The sequence below is a fragment of the Micromys minutus genome, assembly GCF_963924665.1.
Source record: "Micromys minutus genome assembly, chromosome: 10".
In the NCBI taxonomy this organism is placed as follows: Eukaryota; Metazoa; Chordata; class Mammalia; order Rodentia; family Muridae; genus Micromys; species Micromys minutus.
In genome coordinates, this window is record NC_137979.1 from 53,762,736 (window position 1) to 53,772,274 (window position 9,539).

Sequence of the window (9,539 nt, forward strand, 5' to 3'; positions counted from 1 at the left end):
GTCAGCTGGGGAGCAGAGAGCAAAGGTGTCATTGTGTCCTGGCTCTCACTCAGAGCCCATGGTCTCATAGGATGGGGCTGGATAGAACCTGCAAAGCAGTAGTCCCAAGAATATGGTTCAGTGGGTAGAGAGCTTGCCGTGCAGGAATGAGGAACTGGACTGGAGTCCACAGAACACAGAGAAGGATGGGTGTAGTCGCTTACATCTGTAATGCCATCATTTCTACTAAGAAGGGAATTGGAGTCAGCCTGCTGGTCAGTCAGCCTGGCTTTCATGGCAGCCAACAGGAGACTGTGTCTCAAATAAGGTAACAGGCAAGGACCAGAACCCTTGGTTGTCTCTGATTCCCATCTGCATGCTGAGGCACGAGTATGTTCACACACATATGCTCAGACAAACATAACCATATACACCTATATTACTAAAATCGATTGTACCTGTACCTTTGTATTTTTTAAGTATCGGTTATAGTTAATATTGTCAACTTGGCAGAATTCAGAGTCACTTGGGGGATGAAACCTGTGGGTGTGTCTACAATGGGGTTTCTATAATGGGCTGAGGTGGGGAGAGCCACCCTAGATGTGTGGGATCTGGGACTGAATGAGAAAAAGAGAGTGGCCATCGGATCCCTAGCACACTGGCATCCTTACTGCTCTGGCTGCAGCGCTGTGAGCAGCTGCCCCATGCTTCTGCTGGTGTGTGCTCCTCATCAGGACAAACTGTAAGAACAAATGCATCTTCCCCCACTCTTCTTCCTCCACCCTTCCTCCCTCCTCCCTCCCTCTCTCTTTACCTCCCCCTCTCTCCCTCCCTTCCTTCTCCCTCTCTCCCTCATCCCTCCTTCCTCCTTTCCTCTCTCCCTCCCAACCCCTCTCTCCCCTCCCTCCTTACTCTCTCCCCCTCTCTCCCTCATCCCTCCTTCTTCCTTTCCTTTCTCCCTCCCACCCTCTCTCTCCCTCCATCCTTCTCTCTCCTTACCTCCTCCATCTCTCTCTCCCCATCTTCCCTCCCTCCCTCTCTCTCCCTTCCTTCCCTTCCTCCTTCCATTTCTCCTCCCTCCCTCTTTCCCTCTTTCCCCCTCTCCCTTCCTTCCTTAATCAAAATAACCAGTATAATATGGTCATAGGAAAAACTGTAAATTATGGTGCATTCCATTTCTGCTGGTTTAGAGACAAGCCAATTAAGGATGTGTTCTCCATCTTTAGCAATAAACTTATCTCTTCTAGTTCTGACAGAAATTTAGCTTATAAAGAAATTACATTTCTTTAGTAGCATTGAAATGATTTTTAAAAAAGTAGAGAACTAGAGGACAGATCAGCAGTGGCTGGGGTGGGGGTGAGGGAGAGATGGAATGGGAAGAGGCAGGTTGTGGTCAGAAAAGAGCAACACCCTTGACTGTATGGATGTCAAATCTTGATGGAGATGTGCTCTAATTCTGCAAGATGTTACCACAGAGGGTGGGATGGACATGGAATCAGGGCACATGGAATCTCTACATGTTTACTATAACTGTATGAGATCCATAATTACCTCAAACAATGGGTTAGGTGCCAAGATGGTGGCTCAGTGGTTAAGCACTTGCTGTGTTAGAGTGGAGACCAGCTCTTGGATCCCCAGAGCCCACACATGGCAGCCTCAGAAGGCAGAGAGCTAAGATCCCATAGTGATCTATCGATGGAGAACAGTTAAATGAATGGTCTTTGGGTTTGATTGAGAGACACTACCTCAATAAACAAGGCAGAAGAGCTGAGGACGATTGAGGATTTGTAACATCCACTGCAGTTCTCCATGTGTTTCTCTCTCTGTCTCTCTGTCTCTGTCTGTATCTCTCTCTCTCTCTCTCTCTCTCTCTCTCTCTCTCTCTCTCTCTTTCTCTCGCACACACACACACACACACACACACACACACACACACACACACACACATTTTGCCCACAAGCATGTAAATATGCAAACAGTATATACACAGATAGACAGACAGAGAAGGGAAATACCATAAATGAAAGGTTTAACTCTAGAAAACGTCCCTTCCAAACCCTAACTTTGACAGAGACATAAAACAGCAGACCTCATCTGGAAAGCAGTTTGGTCAAGCATTAAGCATCTTCATTTCTCTTGGTTCCAACAGCAGCTACCCCTGGGAGTTGCTGCCAGGGGAGTAAATGTGAACCTAAGGACAAAGCACACTGAGATGTTGACTCGCGGTCCCTTATTACAGCCAAGAGCCTAAGCCAGCAACTCGTCTTTCTCCAAGGAAAGTTACATGATATATGGCGTGGCCATTCAGCAGCCTACTGGGTAGCCATGGCTAATGCCAGTGAGCTGGTGTTTAACAGCAACAAACAGGTGGGCATGTCTTTAATCCTAGCATTGAGGAGGCAGATGCATCTGCGAATTTGATGCCAGCCTGGTATAGAGTGGGTTCCAGGCCAGCCAGGACTTACCTAGCAAGAGACTCTATCTTAAACAAACAACTGAAAACAAAAGCAAAAGCTACCATACCCCTCCCCAAAAAGGTAATACTATGTGTCAACAATTAGTTTGCTAACTGACATTTGAGTTGCCAGAGGCACAGATTGGATAGACTAGGGTCTAGGCTTACATTATTATGGGTAGATCTGGGGGCCGTTTCTACCTCAGAGCCACTCAGAGAATCATTGTCTAGGCAGTAGAAAGGGCAATCTGAAACATAGTAGCTTATGGAAACTCTGGCAAGATATTTAAGTCTTCTCGGCTTCCTTTAGTAAAGATAGAAAAGGGACCATCTAATCTTTGTATGAAGGTGTTACAGTGACCCTGGAGGTATACAACTATTTTCCACTGTAGATGTAGCAACTTCAGTCTATGGGTTCTTAGCACAGCCACTCCAGCATCTGGACTGTCAGACTTCATTTCTTCTCAGTGATGGTGAGAATAACATGGTACCTGGCTTCTCATCTGTGTCTCCATGGTTACCAATTATACAAGGCATATTCTCATTTACAGTCATATTACTTTTCCTCCTTTTGTGAAATGACTTCATTTACTTATTTTTCTGATTTTATTAATTTTTAGACTGTTCTATATAAGTACTGTATTTACAACATCTTCTCCCTCAACCCTGTAACTCCTTCCATGACTTCCTTACTCCCTTTCATGTTCAAGATCTCTGCAACTTGTTGGGTGCATTTCCTGTTGTTCTCATGTGTATGCGTGTAGATTGCATACACTTTCAGGAGACTCTCCTCGGGGAAGAATGCTTCTCCCTCTCTTGGCATCCACTAATCTCCTGTAGCTCTTCACCTAGGGGTGAGACCTTGTGAGATTTCACACATTCATGTGGGTACACCAGCTGGTCCTGTCCCTGTGCAGGTCTTGCTTAGCCAGCCCTATTGTTGATATTTCAGGGGTGTAGCTTCCTTTCCTCAGGAAGTAAACGTGTGTGTGTGTATGTGTGTGTGTGTGTGCGCGCTTGCTTGCTTGCTTGCTTGCATAGATGTAGATGCAGGCACTCATGGAGGCCAGAAGAGGGCGCCAGATCCTCTGGAGTTGGAGTTACAGGCATTTGTGAGCTGTCTCAAGTGGGTGCTGGGATCTGAATTTCCATCCGTATGACTGAGCAGACACTGAGCCATCCCTCCAGTCCCACCCTTGCTCTGTTCTTACTGAGTTTGCTCCCTTTTCTCACTTGTTCATGGGAGTTCTCATTACAGCATCCGTGAACCAGAATACTTTGTATTTTTTAATTCCAAGTCTTTTTAAAGGGAATTATTTACTTATTCTATGTATATGAGTACACTGTAGCTGTCTTCAGACACAGCAGAAGAAGGCACTGAATCCTATTACAGATGGTTGTGAGCCACCATGTGGTTGCTGGGAATTGAACTCAGGACCTCTGGAAGAGCAGTCAGTGCTCTGAACCATTGAGCCATCTCTCCAGCCCTGGATTCCAATTTTATGTCACATTTCTTTCTTTTATCTTGGTGAATTGTGTAGGATCTCTCACACATACAAGCAATAATATGTACCTGATTTGGAAAAACTGTCTAGTGTTTTATTACTGACTTTAGTGTTTATTTAAAATATGGCTCAAGGAGGGCAAAGGTTTTCTTGATTATTGCTGGTTAGCTAATGATTTTTTTTTTATTTGTAATATGTTGACTTTAAAAAATAAATTTTTGCATTTCTTGAGAGAACATGCTTATTTTCTGGTATTAAGCCATCCTCACACTCCGGTAGGGGTCTGGCTTTCTGTTCTTATTTCATACGTGCACACATGTATGAGCACACACATTAGCTTCAGTGACATTTTCATTAATATTGATAAGCTGAGCTATAACTGTTGGTGTCACCATAAAAGTTGGAGAAGAACCACAAAGAGGTGCTATGACACACAGATGTAGCTAAAGTTCCAAGAAGACTGGCAAATATTAAGTGTTGGTGAAGACCTGGAACAAATCGGGCTTGCCGCACATTGCAGGAGAGAACGCCAAGTGGCCTGATTATCTCAGGAAACAGTTTGGCAGCTTCTTTACCATGCAGCTGACCAGTTCCACCACTTCAGGGTGAGACTCTGGGAGACATTTAGAGTCTCACAAAAGTCACCTGCAGCAAGGATTAATTCAAGAGAATCCTAATCGTCACCAATATGGACATCCCTTATTGGTACATGGATACACAACTGAAAAATTTTAAAAGTGGGTGTGAGGGCTCAGAGCCTTAGCCCTAGCGTTTGAGAAGAGGCAAAGGCAGGGGAAGGGGGATTTCTGTGAATCCAAGGTGTAATAGCAAGTACCAAGCCAGCCAGGGATACAGAGTGAGACCCTGTCTAAAAACACAAGGCGTTGTGTAAATTAGAGACACAAAGGACCGTATACTGTGTGATTTCCCCTTTGCATGACCTGCAGAAGAGGCAAAGCTTTAGGAGAGAGGTGAGGGACCACGGGGCAGAAAGATCACTGACGAAGCAGACGGAGAGCTGATTGAAAAGAGGCACAGGAGAACCGTGTCTGTTTACTGACTGTACCCGAGTAATTGACTATCTTCACCTGCCAGTAAAGCCTCATGGAGGGTAGGATAGCTCAGTAGGGAAAGCATGAGGAGCAGGAGGTAATTCCCAGGGCACATGTGAAAAAGCCAGGCATTGCGGTGCAAGCTCACAATTCTAATGTAGGGGATAGAGACGGGGGGATCTCCGGGGCTCACGAAGCAGCCAGCCAGCCAGTGAATTCCAGGCCAGTGAGAGACCCTGTCTCAAAAAACAAAGTGGATTACATCCGGAGAATACCACCACAAAGTTAACCTCTGGCCTAAACACAAATGCACACAAATACACATACACACACACATACTCACTCATGCACACATACATGCACACACGTGTGCACACTCACAGTTCAGCAACCTATATTCGACTGTGGCTCCATTCGAATCCCTCTTGGTTCTTTTAAAGACTACAGCCTATTCAGTTTCTCCTTCTTCCCACATTATCTTTAGGAAAATTACCCATTTTGTTGAAAGTTCATGATGTTTTCTACTATGCCAATTTTTTTTTCTACTGGCATATAGCTTCACCCCTAATCTTATCCCTAATATTGATTTTTTTTATAAATCTTGTTAATTTTCTAGCATTGCCACAGATTAGTTATTTTATATAACCTTTGGATTTTAAAACCATTTCTATTGCATGTATGTAGGAACGTGAGCATGTGAGTCAGTATGTGAGTATGTGCTTCTGTGGTCCATATCTGGATCCAATATACACATGCACACACCCGCACTCACTCTTAGACACTTTTTTGGGTCCGTTTAAATGTGAGTTTCAAGGGTCTGAGTTTGAGTTCTCAGGCAATGCATTCATATCAGACCATCTATGCACTGTGAGGATCTATCAGGTAGGTAGTTGGACCAGTGTGTTTAGCTGAGCTTATTCTGTACCCAAACTAAGTCCCTGCTTTACAGCTCTTTCTCTTTCCTAGGGGTGTGAATGACTCCTCTGCACTGTGGGATGGGGAGACAAAGGAAGGCTCTTTAATCCTTTACCTAGGAAAATCTTCTGCATTTTCCAATGTCCCGCTAGGAGCAGAAGTGACTTCTCTAGTAAGCTGTGCATACACACGTATTTGTGTGCACATTTGTGTATGCGTGTGTGTAAGTTTATGTTTATGCGTGTGACTACACATATGTTTATACATGTCTGTATGTGTATTGTGCTTTTTAAATTAGCAAATGTTGCCAGGTGTGGCAGTGCAAACCTTCCATGCCAGGACTACAGAGGTAGAGGTAGACGGATCTCTGTGAGTTTAACATCTGCCTGGTCTACATAGTAATTTCCAGGCTAGAATTAATAGGCTCTGTCTCAAAAAGAGAAGAGAAATGCTTCATTTTTATTCATTTTAAAATTAATTTAAGAATTAACAATGATAGAAACAAATAAGGAAGTTTATGGCAGGCCCCCACGGCCATGGATTTGAACAACCAAGACCTGAAAATGTTTTCTAAACCATGTCTGCAGTGAATACGCACAGACTCTCTGAGATCCTGCTCAGGAAGAGAGGACAGCAGTTGGATGGTGTTTGCTCTGTAAAAGCTGATATGGATGCTGTAGAAAGGATTTTTAAATACACAAGAGGATGGCATGCATACCTGTGACTATGCTATCATTTAAGAGCTTGGGCATTCTGGGACTTGGGTATCTCTGAGGATGCTGGAAGGACCATCCTCACCCCATTATGAGGGACATCTGGATGAATACAGCCCTGTGACCTCAGCATCAAGGCCAGCAGTGAGTGTCCTCCCCTCTCCCTGGGACAGCTTTTCTCCCTCCTTCCTCCTGGGGCTCCAGCCAGCCTGCCCCAGGCTTCACTGTGTTCTACTTTTGTTTGCCCAGTTAACAGTGACACACATACTCTGGAAAGGGATTGCTCTCCTCTGGAGTTTATGGACAACTGACCTCAGACTGCAGATGCCCAGATCACATGGAGACTCTGCAGGTCACGAACAGGGTTGTCAGCACCCCATCCCCACTCAACTTCTGCAGGACACAGGGACCACAGCCAGCCCCTCCTCTGCCAAGGAAACAGAGGAGGGGCTGGAAACAGAGGAGGGGCTGGCTGAGGAGAGGAAGTCAGAAGACTCCTGCTGGGCTGTTCTGCTGTGTGCTGACACCTTGTTTTCTCACCTCTCCTGGCTTGACCAATTAACTGAGCTCTGGGCTGAGAACCCTACTGGACTGGCTTCCTCTAGGAAGGGTTCATTTAAATTGTGGTTCCTGCTTTGTTTACTGGGGGATTGAGCTCTGGGTCTTGTGAATGCTAATCAAGTGCTCTACCATTAGCCACATCCCCGCATAATTAGTTAATTAATTTTAATTAGCTAATGTATGCATATATTTGAGACACAGTCTCATGTAGTCCAGGCTGCCTCAAAATGGATATATTGCTATGATGACCTCGGGCTGGCTCTTCCTGCCTCCACCTCGAAAGTCACTGACCTTAGAGGCGTGTACCACCAGGCTCAGCTTTCTGCGGTGCTGGGGGATTGAACCCAGGGTTTTTTGCATGTCGCATAAATGCTCTACCAACTAAGCAGCTAAACTGTATCCTCAGCCTCATGTTTAAAACTTCCTTTTCACTTTCACTGTAGTCTACGCTGTGTCTTCTGACCACCTGACACCCCAGGGCTTATGCCCAGAAGAGCCTGTCAGTCAAGTGGGGGAAACCACATAGCAATGTTTGTTGATTGACTGTACTGACCTTTCCTTTTGTTTTTATCAAACACTTTTACATGTTACCTCACTGGCTCCTTGACCAAGCCTCTGATGATGACATCATAGTTGATATGGTTCATCTTATAAAGAACAAAACAGAAGCCAAGGAAGGTGCCAATACTCTGGGAAGCTAGGGCAGGATTTGAACTTGACTGTAGTCCTCCAAAGGGACAGAATTTTCCCCAAGTAGATCCCAGAACACCGTTCTAGGAAGCCACTCAGCCAGTGGGTGTCATCCGCAGGTAAAGCTACAGGTACCCCAAGCAGACAGACTCCTAGCCATCACTCCAGGCTGGATCTGCCCTCTTTAGGGTGGGGAGAAGGTTAGACCAGGCAACTGCTGCCTCCTGGCATTCCTCATCCCCCTTTTCCTGGACCAGCTCCATCTGGTCGGCTCACAGCCACTGCTTCTGCCTGCCTGTGCACAGCAGGGCTCCCCGGGCACCTCAGATGATGAGTGGTTTCATCCTGCCCGTAATGATGCGTTTATCAGGAGAGAGACAGACGCTCCTTTCCGGGGGGGGGGGGGGGAAGAGAGAGGGAGCGAGGAAATCAATACTGGAAAGTGATGGCTCTATTCTATATCTTCCCACTCCAGGCCCTCCGCAGAGGCGGCAGACAAAATAATGCTAGTTTTGATATTAATTGATCTTGAAGCTGGGTGAACCGGGCAGTGCCCCTTTAATAGCTAGCCACCACCTGCTGGCACCGGGGCTGACAGTGAGTTCTCAATCAATGCGCACAAGTGTCCCTATCTGACTCTATATCCTGTTCCTCCCCGAGCCAGCACTGGTGTCCAACTGCAGGGGTCTGAGGGTGGGGAAGGAATGTCTCCAGGAGGGATCCAGCACCACTACCATAACTTCTGACTCAGCTGGCTGCCATGTAAAATATTTCCCTGTCTGAGGTTCTGCTGCCTTCATAGTTAAGCTGAAATCCAAGCAGTGCAGACAGTATTACCAAGACTACTAATGTTCTAGTATGAATGTTCACAGCCTTGTCCTATGACAGTAACCACAGAGCCTGCTTCAGTGACAAGGCAAGGGGGGTATATGAGGAACCTCACACTCAGGGCCCAGCCCACACCTGGCACTCTCGGCTTCCCTGGCCTTGGCTCTCAAGTTGGGAACCAACTTGGTTTACCAGCTGTCTGCTCTGGCTGGAGCTGGCCTCCGAGGAACTCTATTTCCTCTGGTAGGAACTCTTGGCTGAGGTGGGATGGTAGGTCCTAGTGGAAGTACCAGGCAACATGGCATCATAAATGGGACTTGGCATAATGCCCAGCACATGGCGGAAGATTCTGGAATTTTCTAGAAAGGAGAAGGATGAAAGGAAACACTCATGAATGAATGGGGCATCTGTAAGAAAACCTCAGAGAGGGCAGAGGAGGGTGCAAAGGGCACACAAAGGCCAGCCATCACCTTGTACCTGATGCTGAATTTGGAGATAGGGACACAGAGGTAAGGGATGTCAGGACTAGCCCTGACCCTCCAAGAACTGACACCCTCAGGGGCTTGTCCTCCATATCTTCAGGGTTAGTCAGTATCCTCAACACAAGGAAAAGGTAGGTTGGAAGGATCTGCCCAGTTTAAGTTTATTGCTAGCTCGGTCACCCGAGAAGCTCAAAAGCTATGAGTTGCCCATTCAAGCGCTCTGTCAGTTCTGGTCCTGGTTCCAGCCCTTACCAGCAGAGTGACCGTGATTCAGACACCCTCTCTTACTTTCTCTATCTATACAGGGGTGGGGTGGTGTGCAGGTGGATCAAAGAGCACAGAGACAACCCTGTTAGGCA